The 23,688-nt window shown below is 40.8% G+C and overlaps 1 protein-coding gene across 7 annotated transcripts in view; it reads left to right on the top strand.

Moving 5' to 3' along the window:
- MAST4 (microtubule associated serine/threonine kinase family member 4) overlaps nucleotides 1-23,688 on the top strand; it is a 582,575-nt gene that overhangs the window by 97,341 nt on the left and 461,546 nt on the right. The gene's annotated exons all lie outside the window — the stretch shown is intronic.

Here is a 23,688-nt window from a genome sequence, read left to right as displayed (position 1 = left end):
TCTAGATTGGGGTGCCTTTAGAGAGCAAAAAAACTGTAAGTGTACAAATGTGGAAAGAGAAACAAGCTAGCAAGTACTTTGGGAGGAGTAGGAAGTTCTTACCCAAAGTTGTAGTGATCACACAAAAAAAGCTTTATACAAGGGGAGGGATTTGCTCCAACACTGAAGTGTGGAAAAGGCTTAGGTAGCTAAGGATAGAATATTTTAGGCAAAGGGAATGGTACATGAACATACTTGAGGGGAAAACTCAAGCTAGATTTAAGTTGGCTAGACTGGAGGCTTACAGAGAAGATTAAGTTCAAATTCATGGTGGCTGGGACTGGTTTTCAAGATGGACTAAGCATCAGAATCGTCAGGGAGCGCATTGAAAGAATAAGTTACATGGGACCCACCCTGGACTTCTTGAATTTGAATTTCTTGGAATAGAGCCTGGAGCTTGGGTGTTTTTTCAAAAGCTCCCCAGCTGAGTCTGAGGCGTGGGGCTGTCTGGGAACCATGACATTGGCATGAGAAGCCAGTAAAAGTGTGCTGAAGGTCCACCCCTTTCAGTGGTTTCTGGCAGCCAACAGTCCCTCTCCCTTAGCTCATATAAGTCAGCTTGGAAGTAGGGAAGGTATTCTCCCTGCTGCTATTGTCACTTCCAAGCTACTGTTCTTTCTCCTTTAAAAATTTGCACTCCTCTAATGATCAGTGATGTTGAGCTTTTTTTTCTTTTTCTCTTTCTTTTTTTTCTTTTTTTGAGCTGGAATCTTGCTCTGTTGACCAGGCCAGAGTGCAGTGGCACGTCTCGGTTCACTGCAACCTCTGCCTCCCGGGTTGAAGCGATTCTCCTGCCTGAGCCTCCTGAGTAGCTGGGACTACAGGCGTGTGCCACCATGCCCTGCTAATTTTTGTATTTTTAGTAGAGATGGGTTTTCGCCATGTTGGCCAGGCTGGTCTTGAACTCCTGATCTCAGGTGATCCGCCCACCTTGGCCTTCCAAAGTGGTGGGATTACAGGTGTGAGCCACCACGCCCAGCCAATCTTGAGCTTTTTCTCACATGTTTTTGGCTGCATAAATGTCTTATATTGAGAAATGTCCTTTGCCCATGTTTAATGCCTTTTTTTCTTGTAAATTTAAGTTCCTTGTAGATTCTGGATATTAGACCTTTGTTAGATGGATAGATGGCAAAAATTTTCTCCCATTCTGTAGCTTGTCTGTTCACTCTGATGATAGTTTCTTTTGCTGTGCAGAAGCTCTTTAGTTTAATTAGGTCCCTTTTTTCAATTTTTGCTTTTGTTGTAATTGCTTTTGACGCTTTTGTCATGAAATCTTTGCCTGTGCCTATGTCCTGAATGGCATTTTCTAGATTTTCTTCTAGTGTTTTTATAGTTTTGCATTTTACATTTAAGTCTGTAATCCATCTTGAGTTAATTGTCTAAGGTGTAAGGAAGGGCTTCAGTTTTAATTTTCTGTATATGGCTAGCCAGTTTTCCCAGCACCATTTTTAAATAGGGAATCCTTTCCCCATTGCTTGTTTTTGTCAGGTTTGCTGAAGATCGGATGGTTGTAGATGTGTGGTCTTGTTTCTGAGACCTCTATTCTGTTCCATTGGTCTATGTGTCTGTTTTTGTACCAGTACTATACTGTTTTGGTTACTGTCGCCTTGTAGTATAGTTTGAAGTTGGGTAGCATGATCCCTCTATCTTTGTTCTTTTTGCTTAGGATTGTCTTGGCTATATGGGCTCTTTTTTGGTTCCATATGAATTTTAAAGTAGTTTTTTTCTAATTACGTGAAGAATGTCAATGGTAGTTTAATGTGAATAGCATTGAATCTGTAAATTACTTTGGGCAGTATGGCCATTTTCATGATACTGATTTTTCCAAACAACAATGAGATACCATCTCATGCTAGTCAGAATGGTGATTTTAAAAAGCGAAGAAACGGAGGGAGGAGCCAAGATGGCCGAATAGGAACAGCTCCGGTCTACAGCTCCCAGCGTGAGCGACGCAGAAGACGGGTGATTTCTGCATTTCCATCTGAGATACCGGGTTCATCTCACTAGGGAGTGCCAGACAGTGGGCGCAGGCCAGTGGGTGCGTGCACCGTGCGCGAGCCGAAGCAGGGCGAGGCATTGCCTCACCTGGGAAGCGCAAGGGGTCAGGGAGTTCCCTTTCTGAGTCAAAGAAAGGGGTGACGGACGCACCTGGAAAACTCGGGTCACTCCCACCCGAATATTGCGCGTTTCAGACCGGCTTAAAAAACGGCGCACCACGAGACTATATCCCACACCTGGCTCGGAGGGTCCTACGCCCTTGGAATCTCGCTGATTGCTAGCACAGCAGTCTGAGATCAAACTGCAAGGCGGCAGCGAGGCTGGGGGAGGGGCGCCCGCCATTGCCCAGGCTTGCTTAGGTAAACAAAGCAGCCAGGAAGCTCGAACTGGGTGGAGCCCACCACAGCTCAAGGAGGCCTGCCTGCCTCTGTAGGCTCCACCTCTGGGGTCAGGGCACAGACAAACAAAAAGACAGCAGTAACCTCTGCAGACTTAAATGTCCCTGACAGCTTTGAAGAGAGCAGTGGTTCTCCCAGCACGCAGCTGGAGATCTGAGAACGGGCAGACTGCCTCCTCAAGTGGGTCCCTAACCCCTGACCCCCGAGCAGCCTAACTGGGAGGCACCCCCCAGCAGGGGCACACTGACACCTCACACGGCAGGGTATTCCAACAGACCTGCAGCTGAGGGTCCTGTCTGTTAGAAGGAAAACTAACAAACAGAAAGGACATCCACACCGAAAACCCATCTGTACATCACCATCATCAAAGACCAAAAGTAGATAAAACCACAAAGATGGGGAGAAAACAGAACAGAAAAACAGGAAACTCTAAAATGCAGAGCGCCTCTCCTCCTCCAAAGGAACGCAGTTCCTCACCAGCAACGGAACAAAGCTGGATGGAGAATGATTTTGACGAGCTGAGAGAAGAAGGCTTCAGACAATCAAATTACTCTGAGCTACGGGAGGACATTCAAACCAAAGGCAAAGAAGTTGAAAAGTTTGAAAAAAATTTAGAAGAATGTATAACTAGAATAACCAATACAGAGAAGTGCTTAAAGGAGCTGATGGAGCTGAAAACCAAGGCTCGAGAACTACGTGAAGAATGCAGAAGCCTCAGGAGCCGATGCGATCAACTGGAAGAAAGGGTATCAGCAATGGAAGATGAAATGAATGAAACGAAGCGAGAAGGGAAGTCTAGAGAAAAAAGAATAAAAAGAAATGAGCAAAGCCTCCAAGAAATATGGGACTATGTGAAAAGACCAAATCTATGTCTGATTGGTGTACCTGAAAGTGATGCGGAGAATGAAACCAAGTTGGAAAACACTCTGCAGGATATTATCCAGGAGAACTTCCCCAATCTAGCAAGGCAGGCCAACGTTCAGATTCAGGAAATACAGAGAACGCCACAAAGATACTCCTCGAGAAGAGCAACTCCAAGACACATAATTGTCAGATTCACCAAAGTTGAAATGAAGGAAAAAATGTTAAGGGCAGCCAGACAGAAAGGTCGGGTTACCCTCAAAGGGAAGCCCATCAGACTAGCAGCGGATCTCTCGGCAGAAACCCTACAAGCCAGAAGAGAGTGGGGGCCAATATTCAACATTCTTAAAGAAAAGAATTTTCAACCCAGAATTTCATATCCAGCCAAACTAAGCTTCATAAGTGAAGGAGAAATAAAATACTTTACAGACAAGCAAATGCTGACCGATTTTGTCACCACCAGGCCTGCCCTAAAAGAGCTCCTGAAGGAAGCGCTAAATATGGAAAGGAACAACCGGTACCAGCCACTGCAAAATCATGCCAAAATGTAAAGACCATCAAGACTAGGAAGAAACTGCATCAACTAACGAGCAAAATCACCAGCTAACATCTTCATGACAGGATCAAATTCACACATAACAATATGTACTTTAAATGTAAATGGACTAAATTCTCCAATTAAAAGACACAGACTGGCAAGTTGGATAAAGAGTCAAGACCCATCAGTGTGCTGTATTCAGGAAACCCATCTCACGTGCAGAGACACACATAGGCTCAAAATAAAAGGATGGAGGAAGATCTACCAAGCAAATGGAAAACAAAAAAAGGCAGGGGTTGCAATCCTAGTCTCTGATAAAACAGACTTTAAACCAACAAAGATCAAAAGAGACAAAGAAAGCCATTACATAATGGTAAAGGGATCAATTCAACAAGAGGAGCTAACTATCCTAAATATTTATGCACCCAATACAGGAGCACCCAGATTCATAAAGCAAGTCCTGAGTGACCTACAAAGAGACTTAGACTCCCACACATTAATAATTGGAGACTTTAACACCCCACTGTCAACATTAGACAGATCAACGAGACAGAAAGTTAACAAGGATACCCAGGAATTGAACTCAGCTCTGCACCAAGCGGACCTAATAGACATCTACAGAACTCTCCACCCCAAATCAACAGAATATACATTTTTTTCAGCACCACACCACACCTATTCCAAAATTGACCACATACTTGGAAGTAAAGCTCTCCTCAGCAAATGTAAAAGAACAGAAATTATAACAAACTATCTCTCAGACCACAGTGCAATCAAACTAGAACTCAGGATTAAGAATCTCACTCAAAGCCGCTCAACTACATGGAAACTGAACAACCTGCTCCTGAATGACTGCTGGGTACGTAGCGAAATGAAGGCAGAAATAAAGATGTTCTTTGAAACCAACGAGAACAAAGACACAACATACCAGAATCTCTGGGACGCATTCAAAGCAGTGTGCAGAGGGAAATTTATAGCACTAAATGCCCACAAGAGAAAGCAGGAAAGATCTAAAATTGACACCCTAACATCACAATTAAAAGAACTAGAAAAGCAAGAGCAAACACATTCAAAAGTTAGCAGAAGGCAAGAAATAACTAAAATCAGAGCAGAACTGAAGGAAATAGAGACACAAAAAACCCTTCAAAAAATTAATGAATCCAGGAGCTGGTTTTTTGAAAGGATCAACAAAATTGATAGACCACTAGCAAGACTAATAAAGAAAAAAAGAGAGAAGAATCAAATAGACGCAATAAAAAATGATAAAGGGGATATCACCACCGATCCCACAGAAATACAAACTACCATCAGAGAATACTACAAACACCTCTACGCAAATAAACTAGAAAATCTAGAAGAAATGGATACATTCCTTGACACCTACACTCTCCCAAGACTAAACCAGGAAGAAGTTGAATCTCTGAATAGACCAATAACAGGAGCTGAAATTGTGGCAATAATCAATAGTTTACCAACCAAAAAGAGTCCAGGACCAGATGGATTCACAGCCGAATTCTACCAGAGGTACAAGGAGGAACTGGTACCATTCCTTCTGAAACTATTCCAATCAATAGAAAAAGAGGGAATCCTCCCTAACTCATTTTATGAGGCCAGCATCATTCTGATACCAAAGCCTGGCAGAGACACAACCAAAAAAGAGAATTTTAGACCAATATCCTTGATGAACATTGATGCAAAAATCCTCAATAAAATACTGGCAAACCGAATCCAGCAGCACATCAAAAAGCTTATCCACCATGATCAAGTGGGCTTCATCCCTGGGATGCAAGGCTGGTTCAACATACGCAAATCAATAAATGTAATCCAGCATATAAACAGAGCCAAAGACAAAAACCACATGATTATCTCAATAGATGCAGAAAAAGCCTTTGACAAAATTCAACAACCCTTCATGCTAAAAACTCTCAATAAATTAGGTATTGATGGGACATGTTTCAAAATAATAAGAGCTATCTATGACAAACCCACAGCCAATATCATACTGAATGGGCAAAAACTGGAAGCAGTCCCTTTGAAAACTGGCACAAGACAGGGATGCCCTCTCTCACCGCTCCTATTCAACATAGTGTTGGAAGTTCTGGCCAGGGCAATCAGGCAGGAGAAGGAAATAAAGGGTATTCAATTAGGAAAAGAGGAAGTCAAATTGTCCCTGTTTGCAGACGACATGATTGTTTATCTAGAAAACCCCATCGTCTCAGCCCAAAATCTCCTTAAGCTGATAAGCAACTTCAGCAAAGTCTCAGGATACAAAATCAATGTACAAAAATCACAAGCATTCTTATACACCAACAACAGACAAACAGCCAAATCATGAGTGAACTCCCATTCACAATTGCTTCAAAGAGAATAAAATACCTAGGAATCCAACTTACAAGGGATGTGAAGCACCTCTTCAAGGAGAACTACAAACCACTGCTCAAGGAAATAAAAGAGGATACAAACAAATGGAAGAACATTCCTTGCTCATGGGTAGGAAGAATCAATATCGTGAAAATGGCCATACTGCCCAAGGTAATTTACAGATTCAATGCCATCCCCATCAAGCTTCCAATGACTTTCTTCACAGAATTGGAAAAAACTACTTTAAAGTTCATATGGAACCAAAAGAGAGCCTGCATCGCCAAGTCAATCCTAAGCCAAAAGAACAAAGCTGGAGGCATCACACTACCTGACTTCAAACTATACTACAAGGCTACAGTAACCAAAGCAGCATGGTACTGGTACCAAAACAGAAATATAGATCAATGGAACAGAACAGAGCCCTCAGAAATAATGCCGCTTACCTACAACTATCTGATCTTTGACAAACCTGAGAAAAACAAGCAATGGGGAAAGGATTCCCTATTTAATAAATGGTGCTGGGAAAACTGGCTAGCCATATGTAGAAAGCTGAAACTGGATCCCTTCCTTACACCTTATACAAAAATCAATTCAAGATGAATTAAAGATTTAAACGTTAGACCTAAAACCATAAAAACCCTAGAAGAAAACCTGGGCATTACCATTCAGGACATAGGCGTGGGCAAGGACTTCATGTCCAAAACACCAAAAGCAATGGCAACAAAAGCCAAAATTGACAAATGGGATCTAATTAAACTGAAGAGCTTCTGCACAGCAAAAGAAACTACCATCAGAGTGAATAGGCAACCTACAACATGAGAGAAAATTTTTGCAACCTACTCATCTGACAAAGGGCTAATATCCAGAATCTACAGTGAACTCAAACAAATTTACAAGAAAAAAACAAACAACCCCATCAAAAAGTGGGCGAAGGACATGAACAGGCACTTCTCAAAAGAAGACATTTATGCAGCCAAAAAACACATGAAAAAATGCTCATCATCACTGGCCATCAGAGAAATGCAAATCAAAACCACTATGAGATATCATCTCACACCAGTTAGAATGGCAATCATTAAAAAGTCAGGAAACAACAGGTGCTGGAGAGGATGTGGAGAAATAGGAACACTTTTACACTGTTGGTGGGACTGTAAACTAGTTCAACCATTGTGGAAGTCAGTGTGGCGATTCCTCAGGGATCTAGAACTAGAAGTACCATTTGACCCAGCCATCCCATTACTGGGTATATACCCAAATGACTATAAATCATGCTGCTATAAAGACACATGCACACGTATGTTTATTGCGGCATTATTCACAATAGCAAAGACTTGGAACCAACCCAAATGTCCAACAATGATAGACTGGATTAAGAAAATGTGGCACATATACACCATGGAATACTATGCAGCCATAAAAAATGATGAGTTCATATCCTTTGTAGGGACATGGATGAAATTGGAAACCATCATTCTCAGTAAACTATCGCAAGAACAAAAAACCAAACACCGCATATTCTCACTCATAGGTGGGAATTGAACAATGAGATCACATGGACACAGGAAGGGGAATATCATACTCTGGGGACTGTGGTGGGGAGGGGGGAGGGGGGAGGGATAGCATTGGGAGATATACCTAATGCTAGATGACGAGTTAGTGGGTGCAGCGCACCAGCATGGCACATGTATACATATGTAACTAACCTGCACAATGTGCACATGTACCCTAAAACTTAAAGTATAATAAAAAAAAAAGAAAGAAATAATACATAACCAACATTTTTTGAAGCCAAAAAAAAAAAAAAAAGGAAAAAAAAAAAAAAAAGTGAAGAAACAACAGATGCTGGCAAGGCTGTGGAGAAATAGGAACGCTTTTACATCGTTGGTATCTAAATTAGTTCAACCATTGTGGAAGACAGTGTGGCAATTCTTCGAAGACCTAGAACCAGAAATATCGTTTGACCCAGCAATCCCATTATTGGTTATATACCCAAAGGAATATAAATCATTCTATTATAAAGATACATGCACACGTATGTTTATTGCAGTACTGTTCACAATAGCAAAGACATGGAATCAACCCAAATGCCCATCAATGATAGACTGGATAAAGAAAATGTGGTACATATACACCATGGAATACTATGCAGCCATAAAAAGGAATGAGATCATGTTCTTTGCAGGGACATGGATAGAGGTGGAAGCCATTATCCTCGCAAAGTAACACAGGAGCAGAAAACCAAACACTGCACGTTCTCACTTATAAGTGGGAGCTGAACAATGAGAACACATGGGGATATGGAGGGGAAAAACACACACTGGGGCCTGTCGGGGCAGAGGATGGGAGGAGGGAGAGCATCAGGATAAATAGCTAAAGCATGCAGGGCTTAATACTTAGGTGATGGATTGATAGGTGCAGCAAATCACCATGGCACACATTTGCCTATGTAACAAACCTACACGTCTTCAACGTGTATCCCAGAACTTTAAAAAAAAAAAAAAATCTGTGCTCATTGAAGCACTTGTCTTTAGGCTTTAGCACCTCCTATGGGTTTTAGTATCAACCTCCTAGTCACACCCACTCATTCACTGATGTCATTCCTTCCTCCCTCACCTTTCACCCCTTTTCCTGAATACTTCTGTCATTCTCATAACTTGAGCATCAACATGATGGTCAAGTCAACATTCTGACCTCTCTAGTGCTCGGCTTCCTCAGTCCGACTATGTTTTCTTCCCCCAGCTTCAGCTGCACACATGCATTCATGGCCATACTCTATGCTAGCAATTGGTTCTCAAAGTGTGGTGGGTCACCCACTAGATCCTTTCAAGAATCTGCAAGATTAAAATTGTTTTTATAATAATACCGAGATATCATCTGCATTTTTTTTACTGCATTTACATTTGCACTGATTGGCAAAAGCAATGGTGAGTAAAATTGCTAGCACTCTAGTGTCCAACAACAGTACTAGTAGTTATTGCATCCTTCTGTCACTCACTTGCAGTAAATAATGGCACTTTCACTTAATATCCTGATGAAGCAGTAAAAAAAATTCTTAATTTTATTGTATCTTAACCCTTGAGAGTACTTTTAAAAAATATTCTGCGTGATGAAATGGGAAGTATGCATACAGCATTTCTGCACAATGAAATATGGTTGTCTCAAGGAGAAGCACTTGTGCGATCGGTGGACAGACTATGGTTATCAGATGTAGACATTTGGCAGACACTTTCTTGAATGGAAACAAGTCAACTTCTCACTTCAAGGAAAACAACTGTACTTGTTGCCAGTGATTTTAAGTCTTCAAGTGAAAATTAGGGTTTTGGAAAACTTATATCTGCTACCCTGAACTTCAGAGCTTCCCAATATTTAAAGACTTTTTTCATGTGTCTGTTTTTGGAACATCTGTATAACTTAAGGAACCAGTATTTTCCAAGTGACCGATGTACGATGTTTCAAAATTATGCATGGATAAAAGATCCATTCAAAATGCAAGATAGACTAATACATTAATGATAACCATATCAGAAAGTTCATTGATATGGTTTGAAATTTTAATTACAAATAACCTTTAAGAAACTAGTACTTGCTGAGTTTTAGGGTAGTGTTGAAGAATTTCCACAATTATCTGAAAGTCTGTTACAATAGTCCTTACTTTTTGCAACCACATGTGTCTGTGCAAGGGCAAATTTTCTTCAGGCAATTGAACCAAAATAAGATACCACAATAGATTGAGTGCAGAAGCAGATATGAGAATGCAGCTGTCTTTTAAGCTGGACACCCAAGAGATTTGCAAAAAGGTAAAAACAATGGCACTCTTTCACCATTATGCTAACATGTAATAGATTTATTTTTTAATGAATTATTATTTTTTATTTTCTTCTCTGGTGCTTGAATCAGGGCGAACTAATGTTTTTTAAATGTCTGTTTTAATTTCTAATATGGTAAATATCAACAGATATAATCACAAGGATTTATCATAGATATGACACCTAATAACATTTATGAGTACAAAGGGGGCCTGAAACCAAAGTCTTCAGGAACTGCTGCTGTCCTAAGCTAAGTCAACACCAATAAGCTACAGCACGTCCTAACTCGATTCCCAACATTCCATGACCTAACCACCGCTTTTTATCCTTCCACTCGTGTGTACTTCATTTCTCCTTGGGAACCTCTGCTTCAGTGGCTCTACCTGTTTCGCTATCCACCACCCATCTCGTGGCCTGGCTTCCCTCCTAACCCACTTTAGAGTATGTAGTCTGGACTCCTGCAAAATCCCTTGCCTCTCCCTCACCTGATGGACTGGGCTTAACACAGCCCTGACTTTGTAAATCCAAGTACCCACACTCTCAGTTCCCGCAGCTGAGTATCTTGTAGACAGCTGAGTAATCAATCTCACTGGTGTAACCTCAGCTCTGCTGTCCCATCTTACTCATTCTCATTCCCTCCTCCTCTTCTTGTCTCAACCCTACTCTCAGCTGTCTTACCCACCCCTTTCCACCCATCCCCACTCCTATCCCTTCCCTTCTTGTCTCAATCCTACTCTCAGCTGTCTTACCCACCCCTTTCCACCCATCCCCACTCCTGTCCCTTCCCTTCTTAGGCTACTGTGTCCCTATCTGTTCCTGGCTGTCCTACCCCCTTGCTGGCTGCTGCTTCTCTATCTCTTTTACAGGTACTTCTTTCTCCGCCCAGTCTATGGAGGTTGGAGTAGTTCAGTGTTTTATTCTTGGCTCTCTCCTCCATCTGGACATTTGCTTTAAGTGATGCAGCTATCCAGCCCTCAACTCTAAATACTGCCTGTAAGCAGTGTCTCCTGTATCTCTGGCTCCAGCACTGATCTCTCACACGAACTCCATATTTATGATCCATCTGTCTGCCTGGCATCTCCACTTGGATATCTGCTGGGCATCTTAGCATAACAGAGCTTTTGCTTCCCCATCTCATAAATGGCACCACCACATACCCTTAGACCCCCAAGATGTGAATTGTTCTTCATTCCCCTACTGTTCTTCACATCCCCCACACAAGTTCTGTGAGTTCTGTGGCCACTGCCTTTAAACTCTCCCTCCATGGCCATAACCTTCCTGTGGGACACCTCTGTTCTCGCTTGAACTCTTGTACTTCCTTGGTCTCTTTGCTTCCACTTTTACCTCCCTATAGTCCAATCTCTGTTTGTCAGCTTTTATCTTGTTTAAAGTATAAACCAGTTTATATCATTTCTCTGCTTAAAATCTATTGATAGCATCTCAGTACAACTAGGATACTAGTTTACCACCTCCAGGCCCTATGTGATCCAGTCCCCATCTTCCACCCTGACCCTCCCTCCAGCACAATCTCCCCCAGCCACGTTAGTCCTCTGTCTTCCTCACTGGTACCCTGTTCTCATCTCAGAGTCTTTGGGTTTGCTGTTATTTCTTAAATGTTCCCTTCCTTAGATCTTATAGTCACACCATCTTATCATTTAATTCTCAGTCAAATGTTATCTTTCTCAGAAGTTTCCTGACTGCCCCAGCAGCACACCCTCCCCCAAGCCCTGGAATTCTTTAGCACATTGCCCTATTTTATTTTTTCTTCAGAGAACTGCAGGCCCTAAGGGGTGGAACTGTTTTTGTTGATGTTCATCCATCTCACTTTGAGCAGAAGTTCCAGAGGGATTTTTTTGTTAGTCACCAATCCATTAATTCTCTTTGTCTCATGGACCAACCCAAATGCCCATCAGTGATAGACTGGATAAAGAAAATATGGTACATATACATCATGGAATACTATGCAGCCATAAAAAGGAATGAGATCATGTCCTTTGTAGAGTCATGGATGAAGCTGGAAACCATCAGTCTTAGCAGACTAACACAGGAACAGAAAACCAAACACCACGTGTTCTCACTCATAAGTGGGAGCTGAACAATGAGAACACATGGACACAGGGCGGGGAACAACACACACCAGGGCCTGTTGGTGGGGCGGGGGGCAAGGGAGGGAGAACATCAGAATAAATAGCTAATGCATGTGGGGCTTAATACCTAGGTGATGGGTTGATGGGTGCAGCAAACCACCGTGGCACACATTTGCCTGTGTAACAAATGTGCATATTCTGCACATATATCCCGGAACTTAAAAAAAAAAACAAACCCCAAACTCTTTGTCTCATAGTAGGTATACAACACATTTTTCTTGCATGAATGAATCAATTATTAACAGTGCAGCTGTGATTGTGAAACTAGATATTTGATAGAAGCTGCATGGTTGCTGTTACCGACATTTTTGGTGTTGACTGCAGCCCAGTGTCTTCTGCTCTGTGGCTTTGCCTCTATTTCCCTCCCCTTCTCCCTTGAGGCATAATAAGGGTGTTATGGCCAAAATGGAAACTGATAATTTTGTTTTCTCTATTGGCAGCAAAGAGAATAATTAACTGTAGTTTGAAAAGCAGAATTATATTACCTTTGCATTTCTTAACAAGATATTTTATAGAAATGATTCTATTATTTCATGTTGGAAAATTGTGATGGTTTATCACTCCATTGTAACCCCATACAAATTTTTGTTCTCGCTCTTTTTTTGTATTCAAATTATCTTTAATCTTGATAAAATCCTTTAAGCCTTAAATTTTGATATGATACGCTTAAATGTTTTGAATTTTATATTAAACTTGTCAGAACTGGTGGGTAGATCACCTGAGGTCAGGAGTTCAAGACCAGCCTGGCCAGCATGGCAAAACCCCACCTCTACTAAAAATATAAAAACTAGCCGGGCTGGTGGTAGTGGGCACCTGTAATCCCAGCTAACTGGGAGGCTGAGGCACGAGAATTGCTTGAACCCAGGAGGCAGAGGTTGCAGTGAGCCGAGATCATGCCATTGCATTCCAGCCTGGGCAACAACAGAGTGAGACTCCATCTCTCAAACAAAACAAAAAAACACAAAAAAACAACAACTGACTCTAAGCAAGTCCTTTCTCTGTATGGAAATGAGGCTGTGAGATTAAAAAAAAAATTATATATATATATATATATACACACACATACACACATATATACACATCGGTGTATTAGAACTTCTGGATAACATATTCAAGTGTCCTTTTATTTGTATAAAATGGATTGCTTATGGCTCTTTAGATCTTTTAATATTAATATACTGAGATCATCTTGGGAATTATTTAAGACTGATTTGCAAATATGTTTTTAATCTTTTGTGTTGCATTATAAGTGCTATTTACATTTCCTAATAATAAAGCACATTTATTAATCATGAATATAATCATTAATGTAATTAAGTAATTACCAAAATAATTATTGGTTATCATTACTATTTTATTGAAGTCATTACTAGTGCATTTTTGAACATGTTTCAACAAATCATGATTAACTTAAGGTTTGCATTCTAGCAAGTGACCAAAACTTGGCGGTTTCTCTTTATAGGTTGTATGGGCATGCAGTGATTCCATGACCTTTGAGATAAATCATACAACTTGCTTTTTAATGAATTTACTTTAAATACATTTTGAGAGATTGAAACTGCTACTCAATGTCTTATAGTACCCCACTGTGTTTTCTTTGTTGTTCTGCCTGGTTCTTTACAATTAGTAAGGTGCATCCCCGTGTCTCTCCTCACAGAGAGGGGTCTGTAGCTCTTATGTCTAATTTTCTGTTTCACTTCCTTGCTTATCTGTATTTCAAGCCCAGGTGTGTTTACCTGTCTAGTTTTTGTGGTACATTAGGCCTTGGTTTTCTGATCCAGCACATTGAGTTTCTCAAGAGTTCAAAGCTATTGCTATTTGAATTTGGATGCTTCTTTAGTGAAGTCTTCATTTCAAAGATTACTTTTTCTGTTTTCTGAACTTGGTTTTCTGTAAACACAACATAAATCATGGAAAAAGTCGTGCATTTGAAATAAAAAATAAGGTCAGGTCCTGATGCTGGAATTTCACTGCCTTGAGTGAGTTGCTTCAGGTTTTTTAACCCATCTATTATTTTATCAAATGGAAATGATGATCATATCAACCTTATAGGTTATAGGATTTTTTTAAATGAAAATTCCCTATGAGAATTAGTTTTCACCTTTTAGAGGACTTTACTCTACCTAAAACATGAACTTTGCAAGTTAAAAACTTTAGAAAATTAAATTCATATACAGTTCAAAATATACTAGGCTTTTACATTCACTTTTGTCTTTATTCTTGTTACTGAAAAAATATTTTTCCCTGTGGAAATGTTTTGGGATATGATCACTTTTGCTCAGATAATTGTGAGTCCTGAGTGAGTGCTGCTCCCAGGAGCAGACTTTGAAGTTTCATGATAGAAAAAGTCTATAATGTTGATTGGCTCCTTGGCCCTTTCCTCTTTCTCCCATCAGGGAATGGGAGCATCGGCTGCTGGACCTGCTGGCCCAGGAGTGGGTAACTGCCTTATGCAGAGCAGAGGATCCTCATCCCAGTGGTCCCTCGACTGCCATGGGGTTCACTCTTGTTTTTATTCACTTACTACCACCAAGTATTTATTTAGAACTTTCTACGGGCAGGCTCCATTCCAGGCTCTGAAGATAGTCTTTCCTCTCATGGAGCTGACATTAGGGGTAGAGGGAATGTGGTGATGGGCAACACAGAAATAGTTACGTTATGTCAGTGGTCCAGTGGCGTGCTAAGATAAAAATAAAGCAGGGTAGGAGGGCCATGGACGGATGCTGTGTGTGTATGTGGGGAGTGGTATTTTAGATAAGTTGGTCAAGGAAGGCCTTTCGGTTAGGGTAACATTTGGGTAGAGGCCAGAATGAAATGAGACAGCCAACTTTTAAGGGAATCTGCAGCAGGAGGCTTCCAGGCAGAGGAGCAGCAAATGCAAAGACCCTGAGGCAGGACTGTGTTTGAAGATAAAGAGGTGAGTGTGGCTGGAGCAGAACAGGCAAGAAAGGAAGGGCAGGTTGACAGAGGAAATCAGAAAGTTACCAGAGACCTAATCAGGTAGGACCTTGAGGCCATTGTTAAGTCTTGGCCTTTTGTACTGAGTGGATGCAAAGCCACCAGAGGGTTTCAGTGTGAGGAGTAATATAATTCAACTTAACGTTCTGAGAGGATCACTCTGGCTGCTGTGTTGAGAATAGACCACAGGAAAGTTGGTGGAAGCGGGGAGATCAGTGAAGATGCCCTTGTAGGAGTTCAGAAGGGGGATGACAGTGGCTTTACAAGGAAGTGGCCAGATGTGATCAGAACCTGGACCTATTTGAAGGGTGGACCTGTTAGGATTCATTATGGATTAAATGCACATCCTTGTGGCTCCCCTCCCGTGACGAGGTGGCTGGCGTAGCACTGCTAGTGCATTCTCCATCCTTCATGAGTGTGTTCCTCATGTGGGGAGGGGAGTAGGGGGTAGGAGGCTCTCAGCTTCTCAAGAATTCCTTTGGCATTTTGAGAAAGGCTTGATTCCCAGCAAACAGATTCGGGAAGAAGATGACGCTGACATGATAAGAGTTCTTAAGTTTTAAGCTTACTTTGTGCAGCATTTATGGCATGAGCAGCCTGAAAAATGATGCCTTTACCAAGTCATGTAAAAGCAGTAATATTGACCATCTTATATGTATGCATGGATGATCATTGTCATAAAATCACTTTACATTTTGAGTAATATCTAGGTTTATTAGTTGAATCGGTGGGAACATGGGAGTGTAGGGATAGGGAATGGGAGTAGCAAGATCAGCACTTTCTCTCCAGAGCCAGTGACCCAACTTCTGCAGGGTGAACTCTATAGGGATGCAGCAATGGATGCAGCAGTGGAGTGTTGTTTTTTAACAGCTTTATTGGGATATACTTTATACACATAAAATGTGCTCATCTTGTGTGTACCATTCAATGATTTTTTAGTAAACATATAGAGTTGTTGCCCTCATGCTCATTTACAGTCACTCCCTGATCTCTCCAGAAGAATGGTTTTGTTATTCTTAGGCATGTCCAAGGTTCGGAAATAGTCATTAAGCTAGTATACAGGAGATCAAATCAGGAGGAAAGAAGTATGTTTATCTCTGCTCCAGTTTGATCTCTTTAGGCAATCAGAAAATGTGAGCTGCCTTGGAAACACAAAGATCATAACATTTTAAGTCACAAACTTGTATAGGAACCTGAAGCATTAACACAACAAACAACATTACCTTGTCCATATTTTACATAAAGTACAAGAGTGTTTAGGTGGATGATGTTGGTCAGTGTGTTTTTAGTGATTGCCAGGGTAGAGGAAGGCCAAATAGACCAGGTTTCATTAACATTATAATGTTCCTAGGTTAGTATGTTCCAGAGTTATATGATTAAGAAACACACTTCTTAAGTACCTGAGGTTTTTTTTTCCCTGTAACCATTTGTATCTCATTTTATTATACCACGTCTATTTGGAGTGCTCAAATCACCCTTGCAGAAGTACACACCGTTGGGTTGACTCATTTGTTCATCAGAAAAATAGCTGTAGTGTATCAAGTACATACTAAGTGCCAAGTGTTCAACATCAGTTTCCTTATCTGTGAAATGGGGATCCTGAGAACTACCTCATTGGTTGCATATAAATCAGTTAATAAGTTACTCCTGTCTATGTAACAGGCCTCAGTTTTGAGCTACAGGCTAGACTTTGTTGACCTGACCATAGAGCTGCTGTTCCATCCTTCATCTCTGTTGAAAGCTCCTTTCTTCTGCATCCTCTCTGTTGCTTGTTGTTCTTTTTTTTTTTTTTTTTTTTTTTGAGACGGAGTCTCCATCTGTCACCCAGGCTGGATGGAGTGCAGTGGCACGATCTCGGCTCACTGCAAGCTCTGCCTCCCGGGTTCACGCCATTCTCCCGCCTCAGCCTCCTGAGCAGCTGGGACTACAGGTGCTTGCCACCATGCTTGGCTAATTTTTTGTATTTTTAGCAGAGACAGGGTTTCACCGTGTTAGCCAGGATGGTCTCTATCTCCTGACCTCGTGATCCGCCTGCCTCAGCCTCCCAAAGTGCTGGGATTACAGGCGTGTCTTCCACTCTTAAAAGCTTGCTGCTAATCACTGTTGTTCTTGCTCCTTCACTTTCCTCTTTCTTGTCTTTTGTGTATTCTTTTCATATGTAAGAATCTTGAGCTCGCTTCTCGGAAAGCAGTCAGGGAGAAGTTTCAGCTGTTTTAGAGTGCTAAGCAGTCCTAGAGGTGGGGTCACTCAACCCAGCAGGAGAGTTTTTGTTCTTCCTGGCCTGGGATCAAGCTGTGAATGTTAGGTGCCCACCAAGCCACAGAAATTGTTGCTCCACAGTCATCCATAGTTCCTCTGCTGACCTAGTTTTTGGATGGAAATTCATTCCAGAAATGTCCCGTAAGCCATCTCTAGAGAGTGGAAATTGGAGGATCAGGTTTCCTGCTTTTTATTTACATGTGGTAGTTTGGAATTCTGCTTGCACAAATTCACTTGAGATTATCTAAAGATTAAACTTACTGTGGTGCTGTCTGCATTTCCTGTAGCTTCCTTTTTTCTGTTTTTAATGGGTATAGCATGAGCATGTTTAGAATGATAACACCAGAAACCTCACTGTAATTAAATACATATGCTGCTTCAGTTCTAGAAAACTCCCAGGTGTGTTTCTAATCGCTGCTGCATATAGGGATTTTTTTAAAGATAAAAACAAAAGATATAAATGATAAAAGGAAATCTGAGCCAAATATATAATTATACAGATGAATGTTGTGTTATATTGGACAGCAGAGTCAAATCATGTTTCACAGGAACGGTTTCAGGTTCCCCTGAGTCTACTTTGACACTTCCATTTAAAATGCTGTGAAATGAAAACCTAGTTGACTACAAAACTGCATTTTCAGAATGTATTTTTGTAGCCATATGCCTGGCACTTAACTAGTATTTAAAAACTGAGCACTCAAAGCTTCATGATTTTTTAATCAGAAGATATGTTTTCCTGATTCCCTTACCATATATTCATTTTGCTGTAATAAAGGGTTAATCAGTCATGCAATGAAAATTAATAAATTCAAAACCCTTTTGCATATCATATGAATAGCTAGCACTTTTGAATACTTGCTATATGTTAGGCAGTGTTTGATGGTATGTATGTTATTTTGTGTCATTCTTTAATACTTCTTGGAGGTAGGTACTGTTATTATCCCCAATATTTAGGTAGGGAATCAAGGCTTAGTAAGGCGAAGTAACTTTCCCATGGTTACACATGATGTAAATAACAGTGCTGGATTCTAAGCCAGTGGCCCTAGCAGGTTCTCTATGCTGCTTTGCATCTTAAAATATACTTGGAAAAAGAATCAATTGTGGAGTTTTAGTACTGTGAAGATTACTAGGCTCTACTTTAAGTCACAAAATCTAGCCCCGCCCCCCAGATGTTGCTAGTTAAGTTGATCCAGGGATATATCTTTAAGAAATATTGCCATACTATCCCCCAAATATGTTTTATCATCAACAGGACAAAGGACATTAGGGAAATGCAGAGACCTTAGATGAGCGAATCCATGCATTTGATGATGGCTGTAATCCACACCAGGGGCAGAGAGGATTCAGTAAGTGTCACAAAATGAGTTGGAGAACAGAGCCAAGCCCCAAACCCACCATTATTCATAATGCCATATGAAACGGGAGGACAACTTAAAATTTAAAATTAAATTCATGAGAAGAAGAGGCAGTATTTGAGCTTCATAAGACACATTATCCTATATGTTCTTTTAAGGGACATTTAGTACTTACAATGAGTACTGTCCATGAGTTCCTTTTGCTGAATGATATTCCACAAAAATGTAGAATTTTCCAAGAAAGTGTGTGTTCTGAGTAATGATGAAAGAAATAGTAATTTTTTTTTTGTTGAAGTGATCAGGTAAAACCCTCAAACTAATGATTCATAAACATTCTTCATCTTCAGTTAGTCCATTTTATTCTCCATACCTGGCTGTTTTGAGTGGCTGCCATTATATGAAAAAGAGACTTAGCTCCCTGGTGTTGATCCAAAGGTTTTGACTTCAGTTGATACATAACTGTTGCAGAATTACTCATTGTTTATTAAATATCTTGACTATAAGAAACTTTGCTTTTAGGCCTCATTAGAATGTTTAATAATAATAATTTCTTCATACTCTGATGTATGTTAGAGTTCGTAGTCAAGATGTATGTCAGATTTGTAGTCAAGAAACTACGGATGCCGTGCTAGCCTTTCAGTTACTGTAATTTCTACTTGGAGTTATACTCACAGGAACTTTCAAAGCTTTGTGGTGGTCTTGGACATTCAGGGTGTGGGGCTCTGTCTTCTGTCCCTTAACCTGCTTTCCTGCAGAGAGGCCCTCCCCGTGAAGAGAGCCCATTATCTTAATAAGATTCCAGTAAGAGGCTCCTGACTTCCAGTCCCTCCTTGGGGAGTCCTGTCAACTGGCTGGTGATGTTGAAAGTGCTAGAAGATGTTGCCCTTTTGTGGACTAGAAATACGTCACAAACGGGCTTCCGGCTCACCACTCATTTGTTTCAAGCCATTGTTTCCAGCCAGGATTCTGACACCAGGTGCTGTGATAGTAGAGCCACAGCTGTGTGTTCCTCATCCCTGGGTTGGGCTGCCATTCAGAGAAGAGGTCACTTGGTGGGTATACCAGTTTGCTAAGTCTGCTGTAACAAAGTACCACCAACAAGGGGGCCTTAAAAACAGAAATGAATTTTCTCATAGTTCTGGAGGCTGGAAGTTCAAGATCAAGGTGCGAGCAGGGTTGGTTTCATTATGAGTCCTTGCTTCTCAGTTTGTGGTTGGCTCTCTTCTCTCTTTATCTTAACATATCCCTCTTTATCTTCCATGCCTGGCTGTCCTAATTTCCTCTTCTTATAAGAACACCTGTCATATTGGATTAGATACTTAACCTAAATACCTCTCTAAAGACCCTATCTCCAAATACAGTGAATTCTGAGTTCTGGGGGTTAGGATGTCAACATGATTTTGGGATATGGTGGTAGGGGGGAGCAGAATGTAATTCAGCTAATAACAGTGGGAAAATGTTAGCTCATAGACTGATGGAAACCAAGGGCAGGGGTGTGTGCTGTGGTAATGAATAGTGGCTTCTACACCCTGGAACCCAGGTTGATTTCTTTTGGTAGTATTTGCTCAGGAGTGCTTTATGAAAGACTTACCATGAAGACAGAGCCTGTATTACCATTGATGACAGTAACAGCTACCGTTTGAGTGCCTGTTTGTACCAGACTCTTTACACGTCAACTGTGGTCCCCACAAGGATGAGGATGTCGCTGGTAGGTCCGTTTTAGAGAAGACTGAAATTCAAAATAATTAAATTACTTTTCTGAGTGTGCAGCACCAACCTAGATTCAAACACAGCTCTGCAAAGCTAGTCCTAGTTTCGCTACACTGTGTGGCCTCTGTGTCTTGCTTACTTTTATTTGCGGAAAGAGTGCAGGACTTGGAGTTGGAAGATGAGGTTCGTGCCTTAGCTTAACCATCGAAGTCTGACTACCTTGGGGCAAATTTAACTCTGTCTGAACTTTAGTTTCTTGACTAGTCACATGATATTGGTGATAATATCTCTATCACTGGAAGTATAAGCATTACATGAGAGTGTGAACAAACCTCTCATAAGCTCTAGGTCATGTTGAATTTTGTTGTTAAAGGAGCAGTCCATAATTACACAGAGAATCTGGTAGTGGAGCCCATCATACCTAACAGACTCTAGGTGAGCCACTCTGAGCTTTAGTTACCTTTTCTTTAAAAAGGAAAGTAGTACCTGGCATGTGGTAGCCAGTGTAGACTGTTCTGACCTCCTTGTCTGAATTGAGTTTGCTGTTGGTTTCTGTTTTGTCTAAACCTAGCCTTTCATTTTCTGTTATTATGAGCACCAAGCATTCATTTTCCCCTGGTGATAGTGAGCTGCATGTTTGGCTATTAAGGTTTTAGATGGGCAGGCTGTTGCAAACCCGTTTAGTAGCCATTAATCATTTAAAACAACAAAAGTACTATCCAGAAAGTGGAGTTTCAGTTTTCCATGCATTACCTTTGACCATAAGTGAATTTATTTCCTGGGTGGTAGCAGTGTTTCTAAAAATATAAATGATCGGGGAAAAAAGCATTAAATGCTAAAATTCCTTAATAATGGGCAAATGGGATAGAAAATCAGTCGGTAATAAGAATTTTATATTGAGAGATAATTATGTCCTGTGCAGGCATAATACATATACTTTCTTTACTAGGAGCACAACTAGTTTTCAAACTTGGTGTTCTCTTTCCTCCATGTCTGTCACTTCTTTATTCCAAAGGCACCTGAAATATTTTTTTGCAGGTGGCTGTATTATAGAAATATTCAGTGACATTAATTTTTCCTTCTTCTGTTGAAATTATGAAATATTACACATTTCCAGGAAAGCACCAAGAATATTGCAGATACCACCTAGATTTTGCTATTGCTGATATTTTGCTTTGTTTGAAATTAAAAAAAAAATTCTGAAGCTTAAAGTTTACTGCCCTACTTTACAGGCACCAGGGAATTTGTTATGTTCAGGAATACTGAAGCATCAAAATGAATTTTTTTTTGAGACAGGATCTTGCTCTGTTGCCCAGGCTGGAGTGCAGAGGTGCAATCATAGCTTACTGTAACCTCAAACTTCAGGGCTCAAGCAATCTTCCTGACTCAGCCTCCCAACTAGCTGGGACTACAGGCATGTGTCACTGTGCCTGGCTAATTTTTTTCATTTTTTGTAGAGATGGAGTCTTGCTATGTTGTCCAGGGTGGTCTTGAACTCTGGGCTCAAGCAGTCCTCCCATCTCGGCCTCCCAAAGTGCTGGGGTTATAAGCATGAGCCACCATATGCAGCCCCCAAAATGAATGTTAAAGGCCAAATATTATAAAAAATAATCACCAGACTGTTTGAATCCCCACTTTATAACTTACCAGCTTTGTGATTCCTAACCTCTTTGAGCCTCCTGTGGCACCTGTGGGTATTATGGAGATTTTAAGCTTTAGAAAATGACGTATTCCACCCAAATTTGGTGCCATACAGGCAAGTGGGCTGTGAGCCATTTTAATGTTAGGACTGGCTGTCTCCTCTTCCAGCCAGTGTTTTCTAGTGGCCCATCATATAGCTTGATACCCTTGACTCTCACAGTAAAAGGAGAGAGAAGTTCTGGTCTCCACTGCCTCTCTCCTTACTTTACTGAAGTCGGCCCTTGCCATCTGTGGAGTTGGTGTGATCCATTTCTGCTTTGATCCTACTGACAGTGCTGCAAGTTTAGCTGCTTCCATTTCTCTCCTGGATTTAGTAATTTTTAGTTGTAGAAGTGATGTGACTGCATTGAGATTCATCCTGATCTGATTTGCCAGAGGAAGCAAGCAATATTTGGTTTTCCAGATGGAGAAATATTGTGTTTTTTAAAACTCTCCCCGCAATAGGCAGTGTCTGTTTTATAATATATATTATACCATGTCAAGGTCAGACTATTTAGACTTTTATTCTTCTATTACTTGGTAAGTGGACAAAAGAGAAGGGAACTTTAGTAGCATCTTGACCTTGTTAGGTGGCTGGGATTTTTCTCACTGATCATTTTCCTTCTCTGTTCATCTTTCTTCCTTAGATGTGGGTCTACAGACACACATTAAATCTTCCATAGCCCAGGGAATTCCCTGGACTTGGCTACTAAATTCTTATTCTACTTTTGTTATGTAAAATAATAGGCTGATTTTTTGGGGGAAAAATCTAGGTTATGGATTCTTTTTTTTTCACAAATAGGTGTCTTCCTTCTGTGAGAAGCATTGGTGGGTTGGTTTGCCAGGAATGTAATTCTTTCTCTTGTGGACCCGCCGTCTGGGTTGTCAGTGGTCTTAACTTTCCCTTATTGTGTGAGAACGGCCAAGCTCTGGCATTGCTCCCAGGAGGTGCTTCCCCAAAAGGGATTTATTCTATGAGTCATTTGAATCTAATAATTAAAACAAAACAACATGTAGCTTTTAAAAAAATTTGTTCTTTATGTATCATATGTAGAGAGAACAGTATGCACATTTTGTGTGTAAAATTTGATGAATTTTCTCAAAGTGAATATGCCCATGTAACCAGCACCCATATTAAGAAAGCAGTTATTCCAGAAGCACCCTCACCTCCTTCAAGTGAGTGCCTCTTCCCTGAGATGAGCACTAACCTCTAACACTGTGGATTAGTTTCGCTACTCTTTGAACTCTATATAAATGTCATCATACGGGATGTCCCATTGTGTCTTGCTTCATCTACCAAATGCTGCGTCCATGAGGATCATCCTTGTTGTGTGTGGCAATAGTTTATTCTTTCTCATTTCTACATGGTTATGCCATTCTATTATTATTTACCTATTGTGATTGTGACAAATTATGACAAACTTAGTGGCTTAAGGCAGTACTAGCTACTTCTTTTCTGAAAGGTCTTTCTAGAAGTCAGAAGTCCAAAATCAGTTTCACTGGGCAAAAATCAAGGTATTGGCAGGGCTCATTCCTTTTGCAGGGTCTGGGAGAAGAATCAATTTCTTCAACTTTTCC

This window comes from Pan paniscus, chromosome 4 (genome assembly GCF_029289425.2).
Source record: "Pan paniscus chromosome 4, NHGRI_mPanPan1-v2.0_pri, whole genome shotgun sequence".
Classification (NCBI taxonomy): Eukaryota; Metazoa; Chordata; class Mammalia; order Primates; family Hominidae; genus Pan; species Pan paniscus.
Note: the sequence above shows the minus strand (reverse complement) of the source record. Positions and strands in the feature narration are given on the sequence as shown.